Source organism: Andrographis paniculata, unplaced genomic scaffold (genome assembly GCF_009805555.1).
Source record: "Andrographis paniculata isolate CXL003 unplaced genomic scaffold, ASM980555v1 Contig78END, whole genome shotgun sequence".
In the NCBI taxonomy this organism is placed as follows: Eukaryota; Viridiplantae; Streptophyta; class Magnoliopsida; order Lamiales; family Acanthaceae; genus Andrographis; species Andrographis paniculata.
This window is the reverse complement of record NW_026137615.1, coordinates 3,797,891-3,812,649: the sequence shown is the minus strand read 5'-3', so window position 1 is coordinate 3,812,649 and position 14,759 is coordinate 3,797,891. Positions and strand designations below refer to the sequence as shown.

General features: G+C 31.8%; 2 long non-coding RNA genes across 7 annotated transcripts; both read left to right on the top strand.

The window, feature by feature from the left end:
* The first annotated feature begins 7,666 nt into the window (after nt 1–7,666).
* LOC127239680 (uncharacterized) lies at nt 7,667–11,874 on the top strand. Of its 6 annotated transcripts, none has more exons than XR_007836208.1 (3): nt 7,667–7,749; nt 9,481–9,543; nt 11,696–11,874. It is a non-coding gene; the product is annotated as an uncharacterized LOC127239680 (long non-coding RNA). The 6 variants fall into 6 exon arrangements; XR_007836206.1 differs by lacking the exon at nt 9,481–9,543 and adding an exon at nt 8,446–8,508; XR_007836204.1 differs by lacking the exon at nt 7,667–7,749 and adding an exon at nt 7,988–8,097.
* Nucleotides 9,938–11,444, top strand: LOC127239681 (uncharacterized). The gene is made up of 3 exons (XR_007836209.1): nt 9,938–10,034; nt 10,383–10,445; nt 11,348–11,444. It is a non-coding gene; the product is annotated as an uncharacterized LOC127239681 (long non-coding RNA).
* Nucleotides 11,875–14,759: the final 2,885 nt, after the last annotated feature.

Here is a 14,759-nt window from a genome sequence, read left to right as displayed (position 1 = left end):
ATAAATGGTTTTCTAGTAGTTAGATTCACTAAGGCATGGCCGTGCAATTGCTATGAATTTTGGGTTTTTTATTTTTTATTTTTATTCTTATTTTATTTCTTGGGAAAATCAGAATGGTGATTGTGGCTTTTATATTTTCATCTATATCATATTTTTAACTCTGCATTTGGCATTAATTATTGTGAGGGTGATATATATATATATATTTATATAATTGACTCATCTTTTATACAAAAAATAATATTTTTCACTACACAATTTTCTTAAATTAGTAATAAAAAACATATAACATAAAAATATATACTCCCGCATCTTAAAAAAAAAGATTGATTTGCCAATAGAATTATCTTTTATTTCATATATTTTTCTCATAAGACAATTTTTTTTTTTTAATGATTTGTTTTGAATTACTTCATATTATAAATACTTTCTAATCAACCCGAAACGAGCCTCAGCGAAGAGTTTGTTCTAGCGAAGAAAATCGTCGAACCGGCGCTTCCCGACGAGCTCACCGATTCGTATCGTGAATTCGAAAAACGGGTCGACGAGTATGTCGCGTCGGAGACTGTATCGATGCTCGCTCTTCTACCCAACAAAAGCCCCGATCGTGGTTACGTCACGGAAATTCTTGCGCCCGTGAACAACATATCGAAGCGTCTCCACCGATACGGATTAATGAACGCGGAAGGTTACGCGCGAACGTGCTACATACTAATCCTACTCGACGACGATCAAATCGTCGACTGGTTTGTCGGGATCGTGCGGCGGTGGGTGAGGTGGTTCTTCGACTGTGACAATTTCGCCGAAGTGAAGCGGGCAATATCGACCCAGGTGCGGATGTTGTGCATACGAACGTTGGCGTCGAAGTTCCGAATCCACGAAACGGAGATCGCCAAGAAGTTCGCCGAGGAGCTGAGCAGGATCCCGTTGTCGTCGACGGACGAGATCGAGCTCGAGGATGTTTATTCGGACATGGTTTCGAGCGAAAAACGAGCTCGACGGCGCGTCGATGTACGGGGTGAGCGACAGCGGGGTGACCCAGGTTGATATCTGTCCGTCCCATATAAATTATCTCTTTTCTGTTTTGGAAATATAATTATACACTTTAATCATATTTTAAAATTCATAATTTATAAAAAAAATTTTAATTAACTATTCAGTTATTTTAATCTATAATTATTTTTATTATACCATAATTATTTTACTAATATATTTCTTAATTACTTACTAATTACATCGTAACTAAAACTTCGTGCCCCAACTAAAATTGACAAATTAGTTGGGTAATATTTTTTTTACACTACTTTAAACTAAAAATACAAAACTAATACACCAGTAAAATAAATTTTAAATTATTAATCTATTTAAAATATCATTAGTAATATAATAAAATTAATGATTATAAATAAATATATGTAATTGTAGCATTATATTCAAATAAAATATTATATTTTTATAGAAGCAATAAAATATAATTTAAATATAAAAATATATATACATATAATATTAAAAAAATTATTTTAATTTTTATTAGATTAGATAGGAGGAGGGTATTATATATGGTAAGTTTTTAAATTAGGTAAGTAGCCGTTAAGTATAATAATTTTGATTTTGAATTTGATTTTAATTTTAATATACACATAATATTAAAATGTGAAATTATATATAGCAAGTGTTTTATATTAGGTAAGTAGCCGTTAAGTATAATGATTTTGAATTTGAATTTGATTTTAATTTTAATATACACATAATATTAAAATGTGAAATTATATATGGTAATAGTTTTATATTAGGTAAGTAGCCGTTAAGTATAATAATTTTGAATTTAAATTTGATTTTAATTTTAATATACACATAATATTAAAATGTGAAATTATATATGGTAACTTTTTATATTAGGAAAGTAGCCGTTAGATATAATGATTTTGAATTTGAATTTGATTTTAATTTTAACATACACATAATATTAAAATATAAAATTATATATGGTAAGTGTTTTATATTAGGAAAGTAGCCGTTAAAACATATATTATAAATACTCTTGATTTTGATATTGTATACATTATTATAAGCAATGCAAATGCAAATGAAGGGGGTGGGGGGTACGAGCAGGGGCAGGGGCAGGGGGGGTTTCATTAGGAATTACGAAGAGGTGTGCTTACATGAGGGAGGGCGATCCATTTAAGGAAGAGGTCAAGTGCAGTGCTTAGGAGGGCGATCCATTTAAGGGAGAGGTCAAGTGCAGTGCTTCGATCTCGATCGATCGATCGATGCAATAGCAGCAAAGCAAGGGCAGGGGCAGGTGGAATTCCGAAGGTTTTGTGAAGAGGGTTCTGGAGAATTTCGGGGATCCAGCTGACACTTTTCGACAAGTAAGTACTGCTCTAGTGGTAATGTAATTTTGGTGAAAAATGGTTTCGAAGAGGCTTATGCTGTCCGGGGAGGGATTAGTGGCAAGAAGGGATGGCATGGTTATTTCTATATGTTTCTTTTTGTCTTGTGTTAATCATTCAAGAAATTATAGTATGACACTTTTCTTGGAAAATTTTAGAATCCAATCTTGGAACTTTGGCACATTTCTTGGAAAATTTTAGAATCCAATCTTGGAACTTTGACACTTTTCTTGGAAAATTTTAGAATCCAATCTTGGAACTTTGGCACTTTTCTTGGAAAATTTTAGAATCCAATCTTGGAACTTTGGCACTTTTCTTGGAAAATTTTAAAATCCAATCTTGGAACTTTGGCACTTTTCTTGGAAAATTTTAAAATCCAATCTTGGAACTTTGGCACTTTTCATGGAAAATTTTAGAATCCAATCTTTGAACTTTTCTTGGTTATGATATACCTAATAATGAATGCTTTTGGATTTGACTCTTCACTTAAGCATGTGATTTGTTAGTTATTCTGGATCGATGATGTTGTGTGCTTATTTTGTAGGAGACGAGGGAGTGGCCGGATGATCGGACGACCGTAGGGAGTAATTCGTCCCTTTCCTTTTACATTTATGCATTTAATTTAATTTAACATTTTGCATATAGCAATAGATTTATTTTTACGTCCGTCCCGGGACATGCATGCATTAATTTTGTTTCTATATTTTATACTAACTTATTTTTTAAGTGTTTTTAATTTGTAGGTAAAGCTTATGGGGAGACGAGGGAGTGGCCGGAAGATCGGACGACAGTAGGGAGTAATTCGTCCCTTTCCTTTTACATTTATGCATTTAATTTAATTTAGCATTTTGCATATAGAAATAGATTTATTTTTACGTCCGTCCCGGGACATGCATGCATTAATTTTGTTTCTATATTTTATACTAACTTATTTTTAAGTGTTTTTAATTTGTAGGTAAAGCTTATGGGGAGACGAGGGAGTGGCCGGATGATCGGACGACCGTAGGGAGTAATTCGTCCCTTTCCTTTTACATTTATGCATTTAATTTAATTTAGCATTTTGCATATAGAAATAGATTTATTTTTACGTCCGTCCCGGGACATGCATGCATTAATTTTGTTTCTATATTTTATACTAACTTATTTTTAAGTGTTTTTAATTTGTAGGTAAAGCTTATGGGGAGACGAGGGAGTGGCCGGATGATCGAACGACCGTAGGGAGTAATTCGTCCATTTCCTTTTACGTTTATGCATTTAATTTAATTTAGCATTATGCATATAGAAATAGATTTATTTTTACGTCGGTCCCGGGACATGCATGCACTAATTTTTTTGTTTCTATATTTTATACTAACTTATTTTCAAGTGTTTTTAATTTGTAGGTAAAGCTTATGTGGAGACGAGGGAGTGGCCGGATGATCGGACGACCGTAGGGAGTAATTCGTCCCTTTCCTTTTACATTTATGCATTTAATTTAATTTAGCATTATGCATATAGAAATAGATTTATTTTTACGTCGGTCCCGGGACATGCATGCATTAATTTTTTTGTTTCTATATTTTATACTAACTTATTTTGAAGTGTTTTTAATTTGTAGGTAAAGCATATGTGGAGATGAGGGGATCCGCAAAGATCCTTCGATCTCGATTTCAAATCCAAGGTAAGTGATTTTAATATTATTTTTTTGTTTCATATACATGTATACTAATATCTATTTTAAATCTTTTTAGATGCATACGAGAGGGAGTGGCCGGATGATCGGACGACCGAATACATCATAGGGAGTAATCCATCCCTTTCCTTTTACATTTATGCATTTTATTTAATTTAGCATTATGCATATAGAAATAGATTTATTTTTACGTCGGTCCCGGGACATGCATGCATTAATTTTTTTGTTTCTATATTTTATACTAACTTATTTTCAAGTGTTTTTAATTTGTAGGTAAAGCTTATGTGGAGACGAGGGGATCCGCAAAGATCCTTCGATCTCGATTTCAAATCCAAGGTAAGTGATTTTAATACTATTTTTTTCTTTCCTATACATATATACTAATATCTATTTTAAATCTTTTTAGATGCATACGAGAGGGAGTGGCCGGATGATCGGACGACCGAATACATCATAGGGAGTAATCCGTCCCTTTCCTTTTACATTTATGCATTTTATTTAATTTAGCATTATGCATATAGAAATAGATTTATTTTTACGTCGGTCCCGGGACATGCATGCATTAATTTTTTTGTTTCTATATTTTATACTAACTTGTTTTCAAGTGTTTTTAATTTGTAGGTAAAGCTTATGTGGAGACGAGGGGATCCGCAAAGATCCTTCGATCTCGATTTCAAATCCAAGGTAAGTGATTTTAATACTATTTTTTTCTTTCCTATACATATATACTAATATCTATTTTAAATCTTTTTAGATGCATACGAGAGGGAGTGGCCGGATGATCGGACGACCGAATACATCATAGGGAGTAATCCGTCCCTTTCCTTTTACATTTATGCATTTTATTTAATTTAGCATTATGCATATAGAAATAGATTTATTTTTACGTCGGTCCCGGGACATGCATGCATTAATTTTTTTGTTTCTATATTTTATACTAACTTGTTTTCAAGTGTTTTTAATTTGTAGGTAAAGCTTATGTGGAGACGAGGGGATCCGCAAAGATCCTTCGATCTCGATTTCAAATCCAAGGTAAGTGATTTTAATACTATTTTTTTGTTTCCTATACATATATACTAATATCTATTTTAAATCTTTTTAGATACATACGAGAGGGAGTGGCCGGATGATCGGACGACCGAATACATCATAGGGAGTAATACGTCCCTTTCCTTTTACATTTATGCATTTTATTTAATTTAGCATTATGCATATAGAAATAGATTTATTTTTACGTCGGTCCCGGGACATGCATGCACTAATTTTTTTGTTTCTATATTTTATACTAACTTATTTTCAAGTGTTTTTAATTTGTAGGTAAAGCTTATGTGGAGACGAGGGAGTGGCCGGATGATCGGACGACCGTAGGGAGTAATTCGTCCCTTTCCTTTTACATTTATGCATTTAATTTAATTTAGCATTATGCATATAGAAATAGATTTATTTTTACGTCGGTCCCGGGACATGCATGCATTAATTTTTTTGTTTCTATATTTTATACTAACTTATTTTCAAGTGTTTTTAATTTGTAGGTAAAGCATATGTGGAGATGAGGGGATCCGCAAAGATCCTTCGATCTCGATTTCAAATCCAAGGTAAGTGATTTTAATATTATTTTTTTGTTTCATATACATGTATACTAATATCTATTTTAAATCTTTTTAGATGCATACGAGAGGGAGTGGCCGGATGATCGGACGACCGAATACATCATTGGGAGTAATCCATCCCTTTCCTTTTACATTTATGCATTTTATTTAATTTAGCATTATGCATATAGAAATAGATTTATTTTTACGTCGGTCCCGGGACATGCATGCATTAATTTTTTTGTTTCTATATTTTATACTAACTTATTTTCAAGTGTTTTTAATTTGTAGGTAAAGCATATGTGGAGACGAGGGGATCCGCAAAGATCCTTCGATCTCGATTTCAAATCCAAGGTAAGTGATTTTAATACTATTTTTTTGTTTTCTATACATATATACTAATATCTATTTTAAATCTTTTTAGATGCATACGAGAGGGAGTGGCCGGATGATCGGACGACCGAATACATCATAGGGAGTAATACGTCCCTTTCCTTTTACATTTATGCATTTTATTTAATTTAGCATTATGCATATAGAAATAGATTTATTTTTACGTCGGTCCAGGGACATGCATGTATTAATTTTTTTGTTTCTATATTTTATACTAACTTGTTTTCAAGTGTTTTTAATTTGTAGGTAAAGCTTATGTGGAGACGAGGGGATCCGCAAAGATCCTTCGATCTCGATTTCAAATCCAAGGTAAGTGATTGTAATACTATTTTTTTGTTTCCTATACATATATACTAATATCTATTTTAAATCTTTTTAGATGCATACGAGAGGGAGTGGCTGGATGATCGGACGACCGTAGGGAGTAATTCGTCCCTTTCCTTTTACATTTATGCATTTAATTTAATTTAGCATTATGCATATAGAAATAGATTTATTTTTACGTCGGTCCCGGGACATGCATGCACTAATTTTTTTGTTTCTATATTTTATACTAACTTATTTTCAAGTGTTTTTAATTTGTAGGTAAAGCTTATGTGGAGACGAGGGAGTGGCCGGATGACCGGACGACCGTAGGGAGTAATTCGTCCCTTTCCTTTTACATTTATGCATTTAATTTAATTTAGCATTATGCATATAGAAATAGATTTATTTTTACGTCGGTCCCGGGACATGCATGCATTAATTTTTTTGTTTCTATATTTTATACTAACTTATTTTGAAGTGTTTTTAATTTGTAGGTAAAGCATATGTGGAGATGAGGGGATCCGCAAAGATCCTTCGATCTCGATTTCAAATCCAAGGTAAGTGATTTTAATATTATTTTTTTGTTTCATATACATGTATACTAATATCTATTTTAAATCTTTTTAGATGCATACGAGAGGGAGTGGCCGGATGATCGGACGACCGAATACATCATAGGGAGTAATCCATCCCTTTCCTTTTACATTTATGCATTTTATTTAATTTAGCATTATGCATATAGAAATAGATTTATTTTTACGTCGGTCCCGGGACATGCATGCATTAATTTTTTTGTTTCTATATTTTATACTAACTTATTTTCAAGTGTTTTTAATTTGTAGGTAAAGCTTATGTGGAGACGAGGGGATCCGCAAAGATCCTTCGATCTCGATTTCAAATCCAAGGTAAGTGATTGTAATACTATTTTTTTGTTTCCTATACATATATACTAATATCTATTTTAAATCTTTTTAGATGCATACGAGAGGGAGTGGCTGGATGATCGGACGACCGTAGGGAGTAATTCGTCCCTTTCCTTTTACATTTATGCATTTAATTTAATTTAGCATTATGCATATAGAAATAGATTTATTTTTACGTCGGTCCCGGGACATGCATGCACTAATTTTTTTGTTTCTATATTTTATACTAACTTATTTTCAAGTGTTTTTAATTTGTAGGTAAAGCTTATGTGGAGACGAGGGAGTGGCCGGATGATCGGACGACCGTAGGGAGTAATTCGTCCCTTTCCTTTTACATTTATGCATTTAATTTAATTTAGCATTATGCATGTAGAAATAGATTTATTTTTACGTCGGTCCCGGGACATGCATGCATTAATTTTTTTGTTTCTATATTTTATACTAACTTATTTTCAAGTGTTTTTAATTTGTAGGTAAAGCATATGTGGAGATGAGGGGATCCGCAAAGATCCTTCGATCTCGATTTCAAATCCAAGGTAAGTGATTTTAATATTATTTTTTTGTTTCATATACATGTATACTAATATCTATTTTAAATCTTTTTAGATGCATACGAGAGGGAGTGGCCGGATGATCGGACGACCGAATACATCATAGGGAGTAATCCATCGCTTTCCTTTTACATTTATGCATTTTATTTAATTTAGCATTATGCATATAGAAATAGATTTATTTTTACGTCGGTCCCGGGACATGCATGCATTAATTTTTTTGTTTCTATATTTTATACTAACTTATTTTCAAGTGTTTTTAATTTGTAGGTAAAGCATATGTGGAGACGAGGGGATCCGCAAAGATCCTTCGATCTCGATTTCAAATCCAAGGTAAGTGATTTTAATACTATTTTTTTGTTTTCTATACATATATACTAATATCTATTTTAAATCTTTTTAGATGCATACGAGAGGGAGTGGCCGGATGATCGGACGACCGAATACATCATAGGGAGTAATACGTCCCTTTCCTTTTACATTTATGCATTTTATTTAATTTAGCATTATGCATATAGAAATAGATTTATTTTTACGTCGGTCCCGGGACATGCATGTATTAATTTTTTTGTTTCTATATTTTATACTAACTTGTTTTCAAGTGTTTTTAATTTGTAGGTAAAGCTTATGTGGAGACGAGGGGATCCGCAAAGATCCTTCGATCTCGATTTCAAATCCAAGGTAAGTGATTGTAATACTATTTTTTTGTTTCCTATACATATATACTAATATCTATTTTAAATCTTTTTAGATGCATACGAGAGGGAGTGGCTGGATGATCGGACGACCGTAGGGAGTAATTCGTCCCTTTCCTTTTACATTTATGCATTTAATTTAATTTAGCATTATGCATGTAGAAATAGATTTATTTTTACGTCGGTCCCGGGACATGCATGCATTAATTTTTTTGTTTCTATATTTTATACTAACTTATTTTCAAGTGTTTTTAATTTGTAGGTAAAGCATATGTGGAGATGAGGGGATCCGCAAAGATCCTTCGATCTCGATTTCAAATCCAAGGTAAGTGATTTTAATATTATTTTTTTGTTTCATATACATGTATACTAATATCTATTTTAAATCTTTTTAGATGCATACGAGAGGGAGTGGCCGGATGATCGGACGACCGAATACATCATAGGGAGTAATCCATCGCTTTCCTTTTACATTTATGCATTTTATTTAATTTAGCATTATGCATATAGAAATAGATTTATTTTTACGTCGGTCCCGGGACATGCATGCATTAATTTTTTTGTTTCTATATTTTATACTAACTTATTTTCAAGTGTTTTTAATTTGTAGGTAAAGCATATGTGGAGACGAGGGGATCCGCAAAGATCCTTCGATCTCGATTTCAAATCCAAGGTAAGTGATTTTAATACTATTTTTTTGTTTTCTATACATATATACTAATATCTATTTTAAATCTTTTTAGATGCATACGAGAGGGAGTGGCCGGATGATCGGACGACCGAATACATCATAGGGAGTAATACGTCCCTTTCCTTTTACATTTATGCATTTTATTTAATTTAGCATTATGCATATAGAAATAGATTTATTTTTACGTCGGTCCCGGGACATGCATGTATTAATTTTTTTGTTTCTATATTTTATACTAACTTGTTTTCAAGTGTTTTTAATTTGTAGGTAAAGCTTATGTGGAGACGAGGGGATCCGCAAAGATCCTTCGATCTCGATTTCAAATCCAAGGTAAGTGATTGTAATACTATTTTTTTGTTTCCTATACATATATACTAATATCTATTTTAAATCTTTTTAGATGCATACGAGAGGGAGTGGCTGGATGATCGGACGACCGTAGGGAGTAATTCGTCCCTTTCCTTTTACATTTATGCATTTAATTTAATTTAGCATTATGCATATAGAAATAGATTTATTTTTACGTCGGTCCCGGGACATGCATGCACTAATTTTTTTGTTTCTATATTTTATACTAACTTATTTTCAAGTGTTTTTAATTTGTAGGTAAAGCTTATGTGGAGACGAGGGAGTGGCCGGATGATCGGACGACCGTAGGGAGTAATTCGTCCCTTTCCTTTTACATTTATGCATTTAATTTAATTTAGCATTATGCATGTAGAAATAGATTTATTTTTACGTCGGTCCCGGGACATGCATGCATTAATTTTTTTGTTTCTATATTTTATACTAACTTATTTTCAAGTGTTTTTAATTTGTAGGTAAAGCATATGTGGAGATGAGGGGATCCGCAAAGATCCTTCGATCTCGATTTCAAATCCAAGGTAAGTGATTTTAATATTATTTTTTTGTTTCATATACATGTATACTAATATCTATTTTAAATCTTTTTAGATGCATACGAGAGGGAGTGGCCGGATGATCGGACGACCGAATACATCATAGGGAGTAATCCATCGCTTTCCTTTTACATTTATGCATTTTATTTAATTTAGCATTATGCATATAGAAATAGATTTATTTTTACGTCGGTCCCGGGACATGCATGCATTAATTTTTTTGTTTCTATATTTTATACTAACTTGTTTTCAAATGTTTTTAATTTGTAGGTAAAGCTTATGTGGAGACGAGGGGATCCGCAAAGATCCTTCGATCTCGATTTCAAATCCAAGGTAAGTGATTGTAATACTATTTTTTTGTTTCCTATACATATATACTAATATCTATTTTAAATCTTTTTAGATGCATACGAGAGGGAGTGGCTGGATGATCGGACGACCGTAGGGAGTAATTCGTCCCTTTCCTTTTACATTTATGCATTTAATTTAATTTAGCATTATGCATATAGAAATAGATTTATTTTTACGTCGGTCCCGGGACATGCATGCACTAATTTTTTTGTTTCTATATTTTATACTAACTTATTTTCAAGTGTTTTTAATTTGTAGGTAAAGCTTATGTGGAGACGAGGGAGTGGCCGGATGATCGGACGACCGTAGGGAGTAATTCGTCCCTTTCCTTTTACATTTATGCATTTAATTTAATTTAGCATTATGCATGTAGAAATAGATTTATTTTTACGTCGGTCCCGGGACATGCATGCATTAATTTTTTTGTTTCTATATTTTATACTAACTTATTTTCAAGTGTTTTTAATTTGTAGGTAAAGCATATGTGGAGATGAGGGGATCCGCAAAGATCCTTCGATCTCGATTTCAAATCCAAGGTAAGTGATTTTAATATTATTTTTTTGTTTCATATACATGTATACTAATATCTATTTTAAATCTTTTTAGATGCATACGAGAGGGAGTGGCCGGATGATCGGACGACCGAATACATCATAGGGAGTAATCCATCGCTTTCCTTTTACATTTATGCATTTTATTTAATTTAGCATTATGCATATAGAAATAGATTTATTTTTACGTCGGTCCCGGGACATGCATGCATTAATTTTTTTGTTTCTATATTTTATACTAACTTATTTTCAAGTGTTTTTAATTTGTAGGTAAAGCATATGTGGAGACGAGGGGATCCGCAAAGATCCTTCGATCTCGATTTCAAAACCAAGGTAAGTGATTTTAATACTATTTTTTTGTTTCCTATACATATATACTAATATCTATTTTAAATCTTTTTAGATACATACGAGAGGGAGTGGCCGGATGATCGGACGACCGAATACATCATAGGGAGTAATCCGTCCCTTTCCTTTTACATTTATGCATTTTATTTAATTTAGCATTATGCATATAGAAATAGATTTATTTTTACGTCGGTCCCGGGACATGCATGCATTAATTTTTTTGTTTCTATATTTTATACTAACTTATTTTCAAGTGTTTTTAATTTGTAGGTAAAGCTTATGTGGAGACGAGGGGATCCGGAAAGATCCTTCGACCTTGATTTCAAAACCAAGGTAAGTGATTTTAATATTATTTTTTTGTTTCCTATACATATATACTAATATCAATTTTAAATCTTTTTAGATGCATACGAGAGGGAGTGGCCGGATGATCGGACGACCGAATACATCATAGGGAGTAATCCGTCCCTTTCCTTTTACATTTATGCATTTTATTTAATTTAGCATTATGCATATAGAAATAGATTTATTTTTACGTCGGTCCCGGGACATGCATGCATTAATTTTTTTGTTTCTATATTTTATACTAACTTATTTTCAAGTGTTTTTAATTTGTAGGTAAAGCTTATGTGGAGACGAGGGGATCCGCAAAGATCCTTCGATCTCGATTTCAAATCCAAGGTAAGTGATTTTAATACTATTTTTTTGTTTCCTATACATATATACTAATATCTATTTTAAATCTTTTTAGATGCATAGGAGAGGGAGTGGCCGGATGATTGGACGACCGAATACATCATAGGGAGTAATCCGTCCCTTTCCTTTTACATTTATGCATTTTATTTAATTTAGCATTATGCATATAGAAATAGATTTATTTTTACGTCGGTCCCGGGACATGCATGCATTAATTTTTTTGTTTCTATATTTTATACTAACTTATTTTCAAGTGTTTTTAATTTGTAGGTAAAGCTTATGTGGAGACGAGGGGATCCGCACAGATCCTTCGATCTCGATTTCAAATCCAAGGTAAGTGATTTTAATACTATTTTTTTGTTTCCTATACATATATACTAATATCTATTTTAAATCTTTTTAGATGCATACGAGAGGGAGTGGCCGGATGATCGGACGACCGAATACATCATAGGGAGTAATACGTCCCTTTCCTTTTACATTTATGCATTTTATTTAATTTAGCATTATGTATATAGAAATAGATTTATTTTTACGTCGGTCCCGGGACATGCATGCATTAATTTTTTTGTTTCTATATTTTATACTAACTTATTTTCAAGTGTTTTTAATTTGTAGGTAAAGCTTATGTGGAGACGAGGGGATCCGCAAAGATCCTTTGATCTCGATTTCAAATCCAAGGTAAGTGATTTTAATATTATTTTTTTGTTTCCTATACATATATACTAATGTCTATTTTAAATCTTTTTAGATGCATACGAGAGGGAGTGGCCGGATGATCGGATGACCGAAAATATAGAGTAGTTAGTCGTTTTTCTTTTATATTTTCGCATTGCATTTACATTAGCATCTTACATATAATAATAGAATTATGTTTAGGTCCCGGGACTTGGATGTATTAATTTTGTTTCTAAATTTTATCCTTATTTGTTTTAAAGTTTATTTAGTTTGTAAGTAAAGTTTATGTGGAGTCTACTACTATCAAATCCATATTCGACACGAACAAATAAAGATTTGGGTCTAAAAATTAGTTCCAAACTATTTTTAGGTCAGGCCAACCCAGTATGGTTGAATAACCAAACTTGGTTTGAGGCCTATGCAAATTATGACGTGCCTAGCAGTGTCTAGTTGATTAAAATATTTTAAGAAAAAATAATTTTTAATATAAATTATCTATATAATAAAATTAATAATTAATTAATGTTTAAATTCTTAATTATCAATAAAATACTTAATGTTTAAATTCTTAATTATCAATAAAATACTTTGTCCTAATTATATCAATTTAGATTAATATAATTTATTATTTAATAAAAAATGATATATTATTTTTAAAATCTAATATTAAAAATCTGGGTTGGGCTAAGCTGGCCCGGTATAATTTGAAACCGGGCCATGCCTTGGTTTGGGTTTTCAAGCCCAATGCAAAATCAGGCCGAACCTATCGGGCTTGAATTTTAAAACAGCCCAAGCCAGCCCAAAAAATATTACTCCCTCCCTCGCAAAAAATGCACTAATCTTTTGCGTGATGGGGGAGTAATACCAGCTTTAAATTGCCACATTTTTTTTTTTCAAATATGATATCAACTTTCTCAAATAATAAAAGCAAGATACCTTGAAATATGAATCCACCGATATGCTGAAAGCTTTTTTCTTTAAATCCGCCGATATGCTGAAGCTTATTCCAGCAATACCTTTTTATCGAACTGCAATGGTGCACCAGAGAAGTCATTTTCCAATGTTTTTACATATACCTCTTGAAAGTAAGAAATTAAGTAAAAAAAAAAAAAAAAAAAAAAAAAAGACAAATCATGCCTACACTGGTTTTTCAAATATCTATTATTATGAAATTGTCCAAAGCATTATTATTACGAAATACAGTTTACCAATCTCTAAACTAAGACTACTTAGTATCAGCTCGCAAACAATTTGTCCATACCATCTTTAACGTGCCAACATAACTCAGGGGAAGAAAAAAAATGCTCGTGAGAAAATTATTAAGCACAACATGACAACTATTTTAAACATTTTAATAAAATTTGACCCATTTGCCTTATGAAAATATGTTCAGCAATTAGTGGACAAAAAATTAATGTTCATACATAGACGCGAATACTAGAAACCATATTACTCTTTTTGTACATTTTTTATTATAAAACTCAAAAGGTAACAAAAAGTACACAACCATTTAAATAACACGTTACAATACTTCAAATACACATTCGACTACGCATACCTGCAATACCCCTGGGTTTATTTGCAATAGTTTTATTTATAAGAGGAAATAAAATTTATTAATTGAGAAGATAAATATTGCATTCAAATTATATAATTTAGATAAAAGAAAATTTATAGTCCTCCTCTCTTTACTTTTTATTTGCAATAGTTTTATAATTGTTTTTTAATTATAAAAGAGAAAAAAAAAGAAGCTATAAAAAATAAAAAAAAATAAAAAAAATCAGAATATTTCACATTAAAAACAATATATAATAAATACTAACCTCCTCTACTAAAAAACTATGGCCATATTTGGGTTGCGCACAAAATTTAAAGAATATTAATATTATATTGATAGTTGGTAAAAAATATAAGTATAAAAAGTAGTAGCATTTGTGTAACAATAATAAAAAAATAATATTAAATTTTGCAGGATTTTACATGCTCGAGAGGTACGTCCGATCACTTGTGATTTCATTAGTAT